Here is a 16,069-nt window from a genome sequence, read left to right on the forward strand (position 1 = left end):
ATTCTCTCAGAGTTCTGGAGGCCAGGAGTCTGCAATCAGTTGCTCTGGGCTGAAATCACGGTGTCAGCAGGCTTGCGCTCCCTCCAGAGGCTCTGTGGGAGAATCCTTCCTCGCCTCTTCCAGCTTTCAGTGGCTTCTGGCACGCCTCGGTTTGTGGCCACTGTATTAGTCAGCACCCCAGAGAAACAGAATCGACAGGATGTGTATACACAGAGAAGGGGATTTATTCTAATGAATCCAATCACGTGACCATGGAGGTTGACAGGCCCTGAGATCAGCAGTCAGCACGCTGGACTCAGGAGAGCTGACGATGCAAGTTCCATCTCTAGTCCTAACCTGAAGGCAGGAGAAAATCAGTGTCCCAGCTTAAAGACAGCCGGGCAGAGAGAGGGAATTCTCGCTCCACCTTTTTGCTCCAGTCAGGCCCTCAACTGATTGGATGAGGCCCACCACATGGGGGAGGGCAATCTGCCTCAGTCTGCCTACATATTCAAAAGCTAATCTCGCCCGGACACACCCAGAATCAGGTTTGACCAAATGTCTGGCACAGTCAAGCTGACACACAGAACTAGCCACCACACCCATATCACTCTAATCTCTGTTTCCGTCTTCACATCACCTTTCTCTTATCTTTCACATCTCTGCTGCCTCCCTCTCATAAGGACACTTGTGATGGCATTTTGGGCCCATCAGAAATAGCCCAGGACCACCTCCGCATGCAAGATTCTTAACTGAATCACATCTGCAAAGATTCTATCTCTAGAAAAGGTACTACTCAGAGGTTCTAGGAATTAGAATCTGACTTCTTTGGAGGCCATCCTTCAGCCTGCTACAAAGGACCAAAAACTCAATCCTGGAGCCTGAGTGAGTAGCTCCAAGAAGCGCCTGGTCCAAATTCTTAATGATCACTGCTGCTGCTGCTGCTGCTAAGTCACTCCAGTCGTGTCTGACTCTGTGCGACCCCATGGACTGCAGCCCACCAGTCTCCCCCATCTGTGGGATTTTCCAGGCAAGAGTACTGGAGTGGAGTGCCATTGCTTTCCATAACGACCACTCACCAGTCAGTAATTAAGCAACATCTTCCCTCAACATGGCTGAGAAGACAAAGAAAAGGACCCCCACCCACCACGATAATGAACACAGCTGGGCCTCTCTCAGATTCTAGGGAGGACCCTTTGATTCCCAAGGCATTTTCCTGAAAAAAAATGAGTGTCCCTTTGGCTCAAAGGCATAAGCTTTCCGAGCCCCTAGAGAGCCATGTCTTTCCAATGAGGCAGCAAAACAAACCAACGAAGCCATGAAGAGTATCCATAAAGGCTTACACAGAAAGATGGAGGCACTTCTTTCCTAAACTCGCCTCCTGCTCTCCAAACCATGCTGTGCAGAGTCTGCAAGCCCAGCCGAGCCAGGGATGGGGGGTTCTGCCTCACCCAACCCCTGCCACTCTCCCTCCCCGCCTCCAGACACATTAGGACCCCAGCACTCATGCGGAGGGGCTCAACTGAGCAGGTCTTGCATTCTCACGTGCCGCTCACATCCTCTCCTTTCCCATCCAGCCACCTGTCCGAGTCTTGCATCAAGTCCCATCTCACCCCACAGGCCCATCCTTGTATCCCGCACAGGCCAGCCTCACCTGATGAACGCAGGGTGGAGGGATGTCCCCAGGCCATGCAGCCTGCCCTCTGGGAGTTGAGCTGGGACCCACCCCTCAGAGCCACCCCTTGGACGTCTCCCTGACTCCAAGTGTAAGCTCCCAGGACCTCCTCCCCTCCAAACTTCACGTGCCCCAAACCATACTCCCTCCTAGACAGCCTGCGTGGAGGTGGCCTGGAGGTGGACCTTCTATCCTTCCAGCTGCTCAGCCAAAACTTCAGTGCATCCTCAGCCCCTCACCCCACCCCAGATCCAACCTGAGGCAAGCCCCCTCAGCTTCACCAAATAAATGTCCAATTGGGCCATCCTCCCACCCCTACTGCTGCACTCTGGCCCAAGCCACCACCGCTCCCCCTGATCACCTCACAGCCTCCGAACAGGGTGGCCCATCCTACCTTCCAGGGTCCATTCTCCCTAGATGCCAGCAGTCCTGTCCAAACCCTTGGCTCCCAGGGCTCCCATCTTAGCCTCTCTGAGCACCAGTAAGCTCACCATCCACCTATGTCTTCTCCTCTCACCTAAGCACACTCCTGCCTCAGGGCCTTTGCACCTGCTGTCCCCTCTGCCTGGAACACTATTCCCGAAACCAGATCCAGATCTCATCTTTTCTCAACCGCCCTTTCTCTGCGAGGCACTCCCAGGACCCTTTCTCTGCTTACTTTCTCTTCTTTGCACCCACCACCACTTCACCACCATATCTGACTTGCTTATCTCCTTTGTGGTCCATCCTCCCCAACAGTAGAAAGCTTCTCCACTGTGGAAGGCCAGTGCCTGGAGTGTATGGAGCACAGCTCAGGAGCTCAGTGCACCGTCAAAGTGATGGGGCTTGAAGGGTGACAGGGCTCCACGCCCTGGGGCCAGCCATGCGCCCCAACACCAGAACGGGGCCACAGCTCCACCCCAGCTCCGTGTGTGCACATGCACCACAGCACAGGGCAGATGTGGAACCCTGAGGCCTGTGCATGCCCCCAAAACGTGCCGGACACACCAGAAAGTCATTTACTGAAAGGCTCACTTCACTGGCCCTTGCATGCGACAGCATCGCCACATGCCCACACTTTTCAGAGAAAAACAGGCCTTTGTGGGACATAAATAGCCTAGCCAGATGTGAGAAGGCCTGCAGGGCTCTCCCGGCACTCGGGCCACGTGCCCTGCAGCTGCTCAAATGGCAGCCCCCATTCAGCAGATCATCGGCGGGGCTTCCAGGGGCAGGAGAGGGGTAAACGGTGGTCCCTCCCCCACATCAGATTAGTGGCAGGGATTCACCAAGGCCATTGCTAACTCACAGGCTCAGCACGCCATACAGCATGCACAGGCCATACCACAGCTGTACGTGGCAGATCAAGCCAGACGCACTGCACAGTTCTTTATCCATGAAAAACAGGGAAACCAAAGCCCAGACAATGGGGAGCTTGGATATCAGGGAGTCCAGATAAAGGGCAGCATGATCAACAGGGTGCTGGGACCACTTTTCTGGGGAGCAGCATGCTCACCAAAGCCGACTGCTCGGTTCCCTGTGCAGGAGAAACGGCATCTGAGCACAGAACCTACTTCTTGGCTGAGGCCTGAAGTCCCTGTGCAGCCTGAAGTCCCTGTGCAGTCCCCGTCTGCAGAAAGGCAAAAACAACTGCACCTAGAGCTGGCTTCGAGGTATTCTCAAAGCCTGACAGTTCCTCATCCTTTGAGTCTCCAGTCTGTGCCTCCCAGCCTGTGGGCCCGGCCTCGACAGAAGGGGAAAAGTCAAATGCTGAGGGCACAGTCTAGACCTGTGCCTCCCAAAGAAAACCAGGCGGGTCACTCATGTGAGCCACATGTGTGATCTCAGATCACATGTGTGCCTACCAGTCACACCAAGAGCAAAAACAAATAGGTGTTAACAGCACACTTGATTTAGCCCAATACACAGCCAGTCCCCCCAACACATAACTAATAGAGTCGTGGACCAGACATCTTCCCGTTGCTTCTGAGTCTAAAGTCTCCCCAGGCACAACACTGCTCAGCTCTGACTGGCCACACATGGAGTGCTCCTCGCCCTGAATGGTGTCAGCCACGGTGCTGGACAGTGCAGGTCCAGGGGTGCCTGCAGGTGTAGAAGCTTCCACTCACTATAAAGGGACCCAACAAGATCAGAGTTGGGTGACATTCATGGAGGGAGGTCCTGGACACAGCCCTCTGTCTACCCACGTCCTGGCTCTTCAGAGCCCCATCCTCAGCAGGACAGAAGGGCACCAGCACCTGCAGATTGTCTCTCACTAGAGACTGACCAGAGTGCCCCTGAGCTGGGTGGTGCTCAGGGCCCCCATCAGATTACAACAGCTTTTGGACACACACCACTCTGTGCATGCCTCCATGTGGGTGACCTGTTTCTCCTGTAATATAATCTATACTGTAAGCCTTAAAGGACACATCTGAGCTAACATCATGCACACATCAGCATTAGAATGAAGTGAGTCACGTATAGTTTTTACATTAATGAGTCCCTCAGGCCATTCTGTGAGACTAAAAGCTCAGACCACTCACTTTTGGTTACAGCAGCACCCCCAGGACTCTTGCACACCCTTGGGAGGTGGTCCTGGGAGCTTGTCCAGGTGACAGCCTTACAGGGCCTCAGCGGTGGACCAGAGAGCCCTCCCAGGCCTTCTGACACCCACAGGAGTAATTAACTCCCATTTTGGTGTTGCTTAATTACATCTGGTCTTCCCAGTGGTCACGTATGGATATAAGAGTTGGACCGTAAAGAAGTCAGAGCGACAAAGAATTGATGCTTTTGAACTGCGGTGCTGGGGAAGACTTTTGAGAGTCCCTTGAAGAACAAGATCAAACCAGTCAATCTTAAGGGAAATCAAACCTCAATACTCGCTGGAAGACCTGATGCTGAAGCTGAAACTCCAGTATTTTGGTCATCTGATGCAAACAGCTGACTCAGTGGAAAAGACCCTGATGCTGGGAAAGACAGAGCAGAAAAACAGAGCATCAGAGATGAGATGGCTGGATGGCATCATCAGTGCAATGGACGTGAACTTGGGCAAACTTCGGGAGATGGTGAGGGACAGGTAGGCCTGGTGTGCTGCAGTCATGGGGTCACAGAGAGTTGGACACAACTGAGCAACCAAACAATTACATCTACAGTCATGTCACTCTCAGCTCTGAGACACTGAATGCCACGTGCTAAAAACAAAAGCACACCTCTTACGGACAGGTGGCCTATCTCACGCCTGTGGAGCCCCCTGCCTCTAGGGGCCGCCCTGGTGCCCAGGCAGCACTCACAGGGCATGCTTGGTAAGAATAAGACTGTGTGATTGTTAAGTAGGCATCACCAAAACCGAAATACTCAGAGTAATTCACTTCCTTTACCCAAGTTCTCACTAGAAGCAGGAAGGCTTTAGGAGTTTGAGTCTAAGAAAAAAAAAATAATCACAGGTGAGACATAAAACTGTACCCCCAGTCAGACATCCACATGAACCCCATCCTGGGAGGCTGCAGAATCCCTCATGTCCCTCCTGTTCCATGCTCCGGGGAAGCCCACAGGCAGGTGATGCGCCCAAGGTGGGCACTCCAGCACCCCAACCATCCCACACCTTGAAGCTAGATCACCTGGTCCCTGCTCTCATGGGAGAACACACAATCTCAGCAGTCAGCTCCTCTCAGAGGCTGCCCTTGGTTCAAGCACATCCCCAAGACTCTCACCATAGAGATGGACAGGTCGGCAGCAGCAACAGAAGGACATACTTGCCCCATCTGCAAACAAGAGACCGTGCCAACCCCGCCTATTTCTATCTGAACCACTTCAAAGCGGCAAAGCTGATCACGGAAATGAGTCGTTTTCTTCTCTTCAACACAGGTTCTAGAATACTTTTTAATCTTCCTAAGCTTTTCCTTTTCAATTATCTTTTGCAAACCATCTGTTTATAATGTGAAAGGTAAAGCCAGGGGGAGATTCCTAACAGGGGGGTGGTGCAGTTCCCAGAGTTGGGGAGGCAGGGCTGGGCCAGGAGCCAGCCTGGGGACCAAACCCTGAAGGCTCTCTCAGAGAACAATTCTGCCAGCAGGACGGGTACCTGGAGAGGACGCAGTACTTAAATGTCCTGTGTACACACTGAAAAAAAGTTACTCCTGGAAACTCCCTCTAACGCAGCACGTCTAGACAGACGTTTATTCCAGCTCTCTCTCCAGGACACACACAGATGTCTGCTGGTCTGAAGTGGCCGTGGCCCACCCCCTACCCCTCCAGCTCGGAGAGTGACTGACGGGGCAGGGACCCGGCATTTCCACCACCCTCTTCCACTGCTATGTCCAGAGCTGTCAGCTCATAAATTGAGCTCTCTGGAAGCTTATTCTTGGGCTGCTGGCTCCCAGCCCAAACAAATAGAAAGGCTCCCTCAGAAGCCCTCTTCTCTCCTAGCTCAATCAGAGCAAGTAAATGCGATGAAAACTCAAGATGGAGCCCCAAAGTGGACCCTGAGCTGAAGACGGCCCTCCAGGACCATGGTAGGTACCAAAGCTTCAAATCCAGTTCAGGTATGACTGCCAGGGTGTGGGGATAAGGCAATAGCACCCCACTCCAGTACTCTTGCCTGGAAAATCCCATGGACAGAGGAGCCTGGTGAACTGCAGTCCATGGGGTCTCGAAGAGTTGGACACAACTGAGCAGCTTCACTTTCACTTTTCACTTTCATGCATTGGAGAAGGAAATGGCCACCCACTCCAGTGTTCCTGCCTGGAGACTCCCAGGGACGGAGGAGCCTGGTGGGCTGCTGTCTATGGGGTCGCACAGAGTCGGACACAACGGAAGCGACTTAGCAGTAGCTGCAGCAGCCAGGGTGTGAGACTAGAGGTCCTAAGATGCTGCTCACCTCCTAAGACAGTCTCATCCCTCTGTGATGCAGCAAGGGATCAGCGCACAGGTCTCAGACAAGATGGAAGCCACGTTCACCTGAGACAAGGTGAAACACAGGCCCCTCAATTCCATTCTGGGCCTCATCCAGGATGGGCTGAATGGTCATCCCTACAGATCAACCAGAACGAAATACTGTCACCCAACTCTGCTTCAGCTTCTCTTCTTCCCCCAGGCCTCCCTCGACCCACAGCCAGGCTGAGCCCTCAGACAGCCCCCCTGAGAACAGGCCCGCCTTGGGGGACACATCCTCCAATCTATCAACCCTCGCTCTTCATCCCACTGCCCCAAACCTGGGTCTTACAGACTGTCTACACCTCCCTACGAAGGAAAAACCCAGCGTCAGCGTGCCTGATCCCTGCTGTGCCTGCCCTGGTCATACATCTCTCCACGGCAACATCTGTCTCCTGCACATCTCTCTCCCTTCCTGGCTCCCCCACAATAATCCTCTCAAATAAAGACTCTTACTAAGCCTGGCTTTGATTTTCATTCGACAACTGATTACAAATGACCTGAAGCCCAAAAACACATGGATCTGACAGACAGGTGAGACCTTTGATTTCCACCTTCCTGAAGACTCTCAGGGTTCCCTAAGGTCTCACTAGTTCTGGCTCAAAGTACAAATAGGGACTGGTTCGAGAACCAGCTCAGAAGCGTGTCTGAGCCCTTAAGCCACAGATGCTCCTGGGGGCTGGTGAGCAAGAGAAACAAGGGGAAGCAACATGAAGGAAAATCAGACCACTCACGTATGTCCGGTGTCCCGTCCACTACGGAAACTCTGTGCTTCCTTGGAAACAGCACACAGGGAATTTCCCTGGTGATCCAGTGGCTAAGACTGTGCTCTCAATGCAGGGGACCCAGATTCGATCCCTGCTCCGGGAACTAGATCCCACATGCCACAACTAAGAATTCACGTGCCGCAGCTAAATATCCTTCATGCTGCAACTGAGACCAGGCACAGACAAACACATGAATAAAATGTTAACAAACAAACAAAAAAACAACCACAGCACACAGAACCTTTTGCTTAAGTGGATACCTCTCCAGGAGGCTGTCAGGTCCCCATGGGGCCATCCAAAGCATAACACACAGTGAATCCAGGCCCCCTGCTCCCCACACCCTGCAGGTAGAGAAGTTCTGGGTGGGGAACACTCCCACCACCAACAAATGCTTTACTCTCATTCTCCCAGGAGGGAGTGAAGGTGTAGCGGGTGGGGCTCATTGCTGAACCTTCACTGATCTACTCAACAGGAAAGATTCTCTTTCAGTCAGTAAAGAATCTGCCTGCAATGTAGGAGACCTGGGTTCAGTTTCTGGGTCAAGAAGATCCCCTGAAGAATGGCAACACATTCAGTATTCTTTCCTGGAGAATCCCATGGACAGAGAAGCCTGGCAGACTACAGTCCATGGGATCACAAGAGTTGGACACCACTTAGTAACTAAATATTCATCTTTCTAAATATGCTGCTACCAAATGTGTGAAAGGAAATGTTCATCTCACTGCTGATCAGAAAAATACAAATTAACACAAGATGCCATTCTCCCCCTACAGAAGTAACAAAGAAAAAAAAAGATAAGGTTCAAAGGTGGTGAGGAGGTGTGGGCCCCTTCCCAGGGTCAACAGGAAGTCTTTTCTAGAAGCAACATCCGGAACCTTCCAAATCAATGCTAGCTACAGGTAACAATGTTCTCATCTTGTATTCACACACAGAGGTTCTCATCCAGTAGCTTCTTGATATCATAAAAACAGGAAACATCCCCAAAGAGAGGATTAAATGAGTATCTAAAGGACCAGGTTGGCGCCAAAGTATGGGTATGGTCTTTCTGGACTGCTGCGGTTTTGAGTCACACCTCCTCGGCCAACCCAGGAGGCAACGGGGACACCCACTGCCCTACCTGAGGCATGTCAACACATGAGAAGAGCCATCAAAATAAACTGCTGAAAGTTGCATCCATCTGAGTTTTGTTCCCACCCCAGAGAGCAGCATATGGATAGAAAACCATGGTGAACAAACCACAGAGAACGTCCTGGGATCAGCCTGTGTTTCTTCGGTAACAAATGAAATAATGAATCACATTTAACAGAAGGGTAGGATGCGTTTTGGCAAACTGCTTTTCCTAGCAGTTGATTAAACTAGGTTTGGGTTTTAGGAAGGGAAACTCTCAGGCTTTGCTGAGATCCAAACTGCAGAGCTAGGTGCTGACATCATACACACAGGCCAGCCGGGCAGGGATGTTCTCTGCGTAGCCAAAGGGAAGTGCTTAGGAACTGCTCCGTACCATTCTGCTGCAAATTCTGGAAGCTTGATTTCTCATGAGCACAGATGTTGGGACATCCCACTAACTTCCCTCCTAAACTTAGATACGATGCCATAATTCCTCACAGAAACATCATTAGCCATGCATTTTTTTAATGACAGAAAACTCATAATCTGGTTGATGCAGAGAAGTGGGGACTCCCAAGAGAAGGGGACTCCGAGGGAAGGGGATCCCATGCTCTCCCCTGGTGACCACACTGATATGAGTGGCAACTAACAGCCATCTGACAGGACACAGAGCTATTGTTTCCTTGGGATAACTCGTGTAATATGAGAGCTGTGTTTTCTTTACAAAACAGAACTTTTTGGTACAGTGATGCAATGTCTTAAATCTGAAAGACTGAAAATGCTCCAAAGTACCAGTCAACAGAAAACAACAAATACCTATCACTTACAAACAAGTCAATGATATAGGTTATACATCTCTTTGATCTCAAAGTCATATTATTGGATGCTCTTGATTATAAGATTAAAATATGGAAAAGATGAGCACCAAAAAAAGAAAAAAAAACCAAGTCAACAATACCTCAGTGGAGAGCCATCCGTGGCCATTTACAAAAGCACCAACAGCATGTCCTGAGTTGGAAATTTTGAGCTTACACCAGCTATCTTGGGTGTAACAATCCAGCCCCCTCTAAGGACAGGGTTTGTCTTTGTTCAACAGGACTACTCCAGGGTTTCCAAACAATCAAGTCTTGACCTTCCCCTTTCTGCTCAAGGTCACAACTACCCGGTGGCTTTGTCTGCAGGGACAGGCCCCTCCCTGCAAGGCTGAGGGACCGGGAAAAGCCATGGTCATGAAGGACCAGGTTCCAACCCAAGGCTCCACCGGAGTGAGGGCCCCATGAGGAAAACTGACCAAGACTGGGGCCAGTTATGAGTTCAGTCTTCACATTCCGAGGTTGTGCTTTAGGTCTGCCAGGAAAACAGGGTGCCAGGGAGTCCTCAGCTCCTGGGGGCAGGCTGGGCCAACTCCTGGCCATTTACCATGGGGCCCGGAGTGCTCAGGGGGTGAGAGTCCTGCTCTCTGCTCAGCTGATGCTGACGACTATCACACAAGCCTGCGGCTCCAAAAGCATGGAATTTATTTCTTTATTCACTGTATTTTCATTCTTGGCTCTATGCCCTCTCCACAGCTAAAAACATCTGGCTTGCTCAACACAGCACTGGACTTGTGATAATTAATCAGTACATGCTGATTGACCCAGCAGGGCCCAGAGTGCCAGCCCAGAAAGATGAGTTCTTTTCAAATATCATCCAAGAGCCCCAGACAAGACCAGGAAAGTCCACATATGAAGTGCTCACCTACGCTCCATGACCAAATTCTCACTCTAAAAAAACCCCAGCCCACTGCATCCCACAGAGGGCAGACAGGAGGTGCCAGAAGCCACTGGAAACCAGCACCACCCAATGAGAAGGACTGGCCACTCAAAGAACTTCAAATTATATAGGGTAGGCTGAGGGAGGAGGAAAGGGGGTGACTGCTTGGTGGTACAGGGTTTCTTACTGGAGTGACTAAAAGTTCTTAGAACTGTGACATAGGTGGTGGTTATACACACTGTGAATGACCTAAATACCACCAAGCTGTTCACTGCAATGTGGCTGAGATTATGTTATGCTCAATTTAAAAAATATACATTTAAATAAATATAAAAAAGGAAATTGAAATGAGCTTCCAGTGGGCACAAAACTGGATTCTTCCATGGGAGGAAGACAACCGCCCCACCACTGGACAGAATCCATTTGCCTGTCTACAGGTGTAGGGAACAAGGTATAAGGAAGGTTGAGAAGTGCTTGCAAACAAGACTCTCAACCTTCCTTATACCTTGTTCCCTACAACAGGCGAGGACTGTTTGCATGGACATCAACTCCATACAACTTACAGAGCTGTATCAAGACAGACAAATCCCACAGGTTCCAATGTGCCATCCAAAGGCTGCTCACTCCAAAGTCTAAAGACAACAGAAGGGAGAGTGGAACTGTGAGATTCAGGAGGGAAGGGGGCTCAGGACCGGGCAACACGACAGACGGAAATGAAGGGTGAAGTTGCAAGAAGGATTCCTGCATTTCTAGAGAGGAGTAGGCAATGGGGAGAAGATCTGGGGGGCTGCGAGTGAGGAGGAGGCTTGCCCCTGATGCCAAGTAAAGCATCGCTGTCCAGTGAGAAGCCAGGCAGTGTCCCAGCAGCACCCCCTCCCAGCCTGTGGGATGTTCCCATAAAGGAACTGCAGCTGCCTGGGGCATGAATCAATGGAGCCCAAACAAAAAATGAATGATGAATGATAAGACTATTCCCCTTATGGAAATGAAAATACACGGTGACCAGGCAGATCTGTGCTCACACAGTCTTGAAAATAAGGAACAGGGATGTCAATTCACTTTCAAAATGCCCTTTGTTTTTCCTGCCAAACAAGAATTCTTGCCATGGTTTCTCAAACATCCCTAAGAACCTATGAGGTCAGAGAGAGGGAGGGGGGGCTGTCTTGGGCCCTCTCCTTCTTTGAAAAGAATCACTGCTCTAGGATGACACCTGTACAAACCCCAGGTGTGCCCAACCCGAAGACCCCTTCCAGCCTGCACACCCCTGTTCAGACACGCTGACACCAAGCAGCCCATTCCTCAGGGGTCAGTGGCCACCCAGGGACCCTGAGGTTCCTCCTGCATAGAACACACAGTGTCTTGTCGATACAGTACATGCCTCTGTCTCCAGGCCCAAGTAGATCACACACATGCACGAACTCCTCAACAACAGCCAAACTGTGCTCTTCTCACTGTACTCTTCTTGCTCATTAATCAACACCCCCACATCTAGTCCCCGGACAGGACACAGGTCTGCAGTCCTGAAGGTGGATGTTTTCAGGTGAGGTCTCACGTGACACCAAGGGAGGTAACTGCCAGGACACAAGGACTCCTTGCTGGGTTCACGTGACGATGACACATGAATACCATATCCGTTACTGGAACCTTCTGCAAGGATGCTGCTCCACCTCCACTGCCCTCTCGTTACTGTGTAACTATTAGGTTCTAAGCCACAAGCTCCAGAAGACATGGTCCAAAGAGAGGGGTTCGTTATTCTTTTACAAGCAATCAGAACAGAAACTAAAATGTCAGCAAACAACTGGAAAGGAACAGAATGATTAATCTCCAGAGCTAACCACCACAGTGAAGAATGAACAGGGGTGCCCCCTCTCAGCTGTCAAAGCTGAAGGCTCTCTGTGAAAAGAAGTGGGCATGCCTTCCCCGCCATACCCTACCTGCGGCCACCTCTATCCTGGCAGCCACGTGCAGACGAGGACAGGACACAGGGAACTCAGTCCTGGGACAGCGCTCACTTTCACACCCTCACAACCTGGCTGCCCATCTTCTGAAACCTCAGAACTAGATGGTCTTGGGAACCTCACGAAAGACACCACGCCAGCATGTGGTCCCTGCAATTCAGATCCAAATGAGTCTAGGGCTGTGGGGGCTAAAAGGAATGTACACCCCAACTCCCTCGGAGGAGGGGCTGACTTTAATTTCCCTCCCCTATATACTTCCTGGGCTTCCCTTGTAGCTCAGTCGGTAAAGAATCTGCCTGCAATGCAGGAGACCTGGGTTCGATTCCTGGGTCAGGAAGATCCCCTGGAGAAGGAAATGGCTACCCACTCCAGAATTCTTGCCTGGAGAATCCCATGGACAGAGGAGCCTGGTAGGTTCCCAGTCCACGGGTTGCAAGAATCGGACACGACTTAGCAACTGAACAATAACCCGACCTACTGTTCTGGCACACTGATCTCAGATGTCTAGCATTTAGGATTATGAGAAATAAACACCAGCTGCTTAGAAACCACCCCAGTCTGCATTATTTTTTATAGCAGCCCAAACCCCAGAGTCTTCATCATTCTAAAAACAGATACTTTAGGATTAGTGACAAAGGAAGATTAAGCCTCATACAGAAGGATGTGCTACCAACTATCTTGCATCCTCGACAAATAAACACCAATCAATCTCCGCTTAAACCCTGACTAAAACTTAACACTCCACTGGCCTTAATTTACTATGATTTTCAAGATGATCCAATTTATGGCCTTGATTAGCAATAGACGAAACATAAATTAGTACTACAGACACACCACTCAGAACTGTCCCTTTAAACACCATGAACAAGAGGGGAATCTCTTCCACCCTTTAGGGAGATTCCTACCACCCATCTCCTGCCCTGCCATGTGAAACTGCTCCCTGGCAGCAAACTGATGTTTCTGGAAACACAGGAAGACATGTAGGTCACTGGGGTGCCGTGTATTAACTTCCTACCCCTGGGCACCAAATGCAGACCCAGACGCTTCAAAGCTTTAGTGTTCCTCCGAACAAACTTCATTTGCTACTCCCTCTGGATACCACGGGTACCCCAGAAATCCAGTCAGGGAGATGGTGCAGTGCCTTCAGCTGGGATGCTGGCCCCACTCCAAACAAAGGCTGCATTTCAGACACTGGACCTAATACATTCCCAAGTACTCACTGCAGACCCACAGACAGTAATGGATAAGAAGGAACACCACGAACAACTATGCTTATAAGAAAAGTCAACAACACAGAGGGAATGATCCAATCTCTCAATCACCACAAGCTGTCACAATGCACCGTGATGAAATAAACAAACTGAACAACACTTTAAAAATAAAATTCATAGTTAAAAACCCTTTTGAAACAGCTATCTCCAGGCCCAGATGATTTTATCAGCAAATTCTACCAACGATTTAAGAAATAACAGCAATTCTACATAGTGGTAATTGCTCAGTCGTGTCCGCCGACTCTTTGTGACCCCACAGACTAGAGCCCACCAGGCTCCTCTGTCCATGGAAGTCTCCAGGCAAGAATGCAGGAGTGGGTTGCCATTTCCTTCTCCACAATTCTACATAAGCTCTTCCAAAACACAGAGGAGGAAAAAACATTTCTCAACTTAAATGAGGCCAGCATTACCCTGATAACAAAACCAGGCAAAAAGAGCACAAGAAGACTGCAGACCAACATCCCTTGTGAACACAGATGTAAAACGCCTCAACAAAATATCAGCAGATTGAATCCAGTGATATACTGGACTGGTCAAAAAGACTTTTTGGCCAAACCAATATATAAATGTTATACCACAACCACATGGAGTTTATCCCAGAATGCAAGGCTGGGTCAATGTGTAAAAGCAATCAGTGTAATCTACCATATTAACCATCCACAGAAGAAACAACACAAAAGCATAACAGTTTATAGCAAAAAAGTATTTGAAAAATACTCAGCATCCAGTCATGATAACTCTCAGCTAGCTAGCAACAGAAGGGAACCCCAACAGTCTACTAACGAACATCTATGAAGAAACCTATAGCTAATATGATACTCAGTGACCGAAGACTGACCGCTTTCCCCAAATGACAGGGACAAGGCAGATGTCCGCTGACACTGCCTCTATTCAGCACTGTACGGGAGCCCTGGCTAGTGGAAGAGGTGAGAAAAAGATATAAAAGGTAAACAGATTAGCAGGGAAGAGTAAAACGACCTTTTCACAGATAGCATGATTGCCTCTGTTGAAAATTCCAGAGAACCTACAACAACAACAAAGCTCTCAATACTAACAGGACAGTTTAGCAAAATCACAGGATGCAAGATCAGTAACAGAAAATGAACCATCTTTCCGTGCACTCCCTATGAATGATGGCAAATTGGTAGGTCAAACTTCATCACTACTAAAATGTTGCCTTCTGTGAAAATCTTTTTACAAGAACTGAAAGACTAGTTGTAGATGGGAATAAAATATTTGAAAAAGCCCAGCTATGACAAAGAACTTATGTTCAGGAAAAATTCCCAAAATTCAATAGGAAGAAACAAAAATCAACCCAATAAAATACAAGATACTTCACCAAACTAGATACAGGGATTGCAAATAAGTTCATGAGAAAATGTTTAATGCCATCAGTCATTAGGAAATGCAAACTAAAAGCACAAGGAGCTATACGGTATGCAAATTAGAATGGTTAAAAAAAAATAGTGTAGCCACTGTGGAAAACAGTATGGAGGCTTTTCAAAAAACAAAAGCAGAATTACCATATGACCCAGAAATTTCACTCTTGGTTATATATCCAAAAAACCCCAAAGCACTAGTTCCACAAGAGGCATGCACCCCAGTATTCACAGCAACATTATTTATAACTGTCAAGCTACAAAAGTAACCTAAGTGTCCATCAGTAGATCAATGCATAAACACGACATTATATATATACATGTATATGTACGTACCTATAATGGAATACTAGCCATAAAAGGATGGAACTTTGCCATTTGCAGCAACATAAACAGACTCGGAGGGTACTATGCCAAGTGAAATATGTTAGAGAAAAACAAATGCTGTATGATATCACTTATGCATGGAATCTAAAAATACAACAAACCAGTGATTATAACAAAAAAGGAGCAGGCTCACAGATATAGGGAACAAATTAGTGGTTACCAGTAGTGAGAGGGAAGTAGGGAGGGGCAAGATAGGCACAGGGGATTAAGAGGTGCCTTATTATATCAGGCATACAATAATATAAATACCTTACTATATCAGGTATAAAATAAGCTACAAGGATATACTGTACAACGTGGGGAATGCAGTCAATATTTTATAAGAACTATAAACGGAGGGTAACCTTTAAACACAGTGAACCACTATACTGTACACCTATAACTTGGGCTTCCCTTGTAGCGCAGCTGGTAAAGAGTCTGCACTGTATATCAACTATATTCCAATGAAAAACCAACTAACAAAGCCAAGTATGGGTGAGAATGTGGAGCAACTCGAACTCTCACAGGCTGCTGGTGAGAATGTAAAACAAGACAGACACTCCAGACAGTATTTTGATGGTTTTAGACAGTTAAATATACACTTACCAAGTGGCCCAAAAATCTCATTCATGAGTATTTATCCTAAGTAAATGCAACCATACCGTCACAGAAGAGCTGACAAACAAATATTTATGGCTGCTCCATTTAAGCGTACAACAGAATACTACTCAGTGACCAGAAAAAAAAAAACCAAATGGCTATATATGCAATGACTTGAGTGAGCCTCAGAGGTGTTATCACGGAAAGACGCCAATCTTAACAGGCTCTCTACTCTCTGACTCCACTTATAGGACGTTCATAAACAAGTAAACTACAAGGACAGATTAAGTCAGTTTTCAGTGGTGATGAG

The 16,069-nt window shown here is 48.7% G+C and overlaps 1 protein-coding gene across 5 annotated transcripts in view; it reads right to left on the reverse strand.

Annotated features, from left to right (window-relative positions):
- SEMA4D (semaphorin 4D) overlaps positions 1-16,069 on the reverse strand; it is a 125,725-nt gene that overhangs the window by 83,156 nt on the left and 26,500 nt on the right. The window contains exon 2 of one of the 5 annotated variants that reach the window (XM_060409034.1): positions 4,502-4,596. The exons of the other annotated variants lie outside the window; for them this stretch is intronic. The gene's annotated coding sequence lies outside the window, so the exon portion shown is untranslated. The remainder of the gene's footprint in view (positions 1-4,501; positions 4,597-16,069) is intronic. 5 annotated transcript variants of the gene reach the window in all.

The sequence above is a fragment of the Ovis aries genome, chromosome 2 (assembly GCF_016772045.2).
Source record: "Ovis aries strain OAR_USU_Benz2616 breed Rambouillet chromosome 2, ARS-UI_Ramb_v3.0, whole genome shotgun sequence".
Lineage (NCBI taxonomy): Eukaryota > Metazoa > Chordata > Mammalia > Artiodactyla > Bovidae > Ovis > Ovis aries.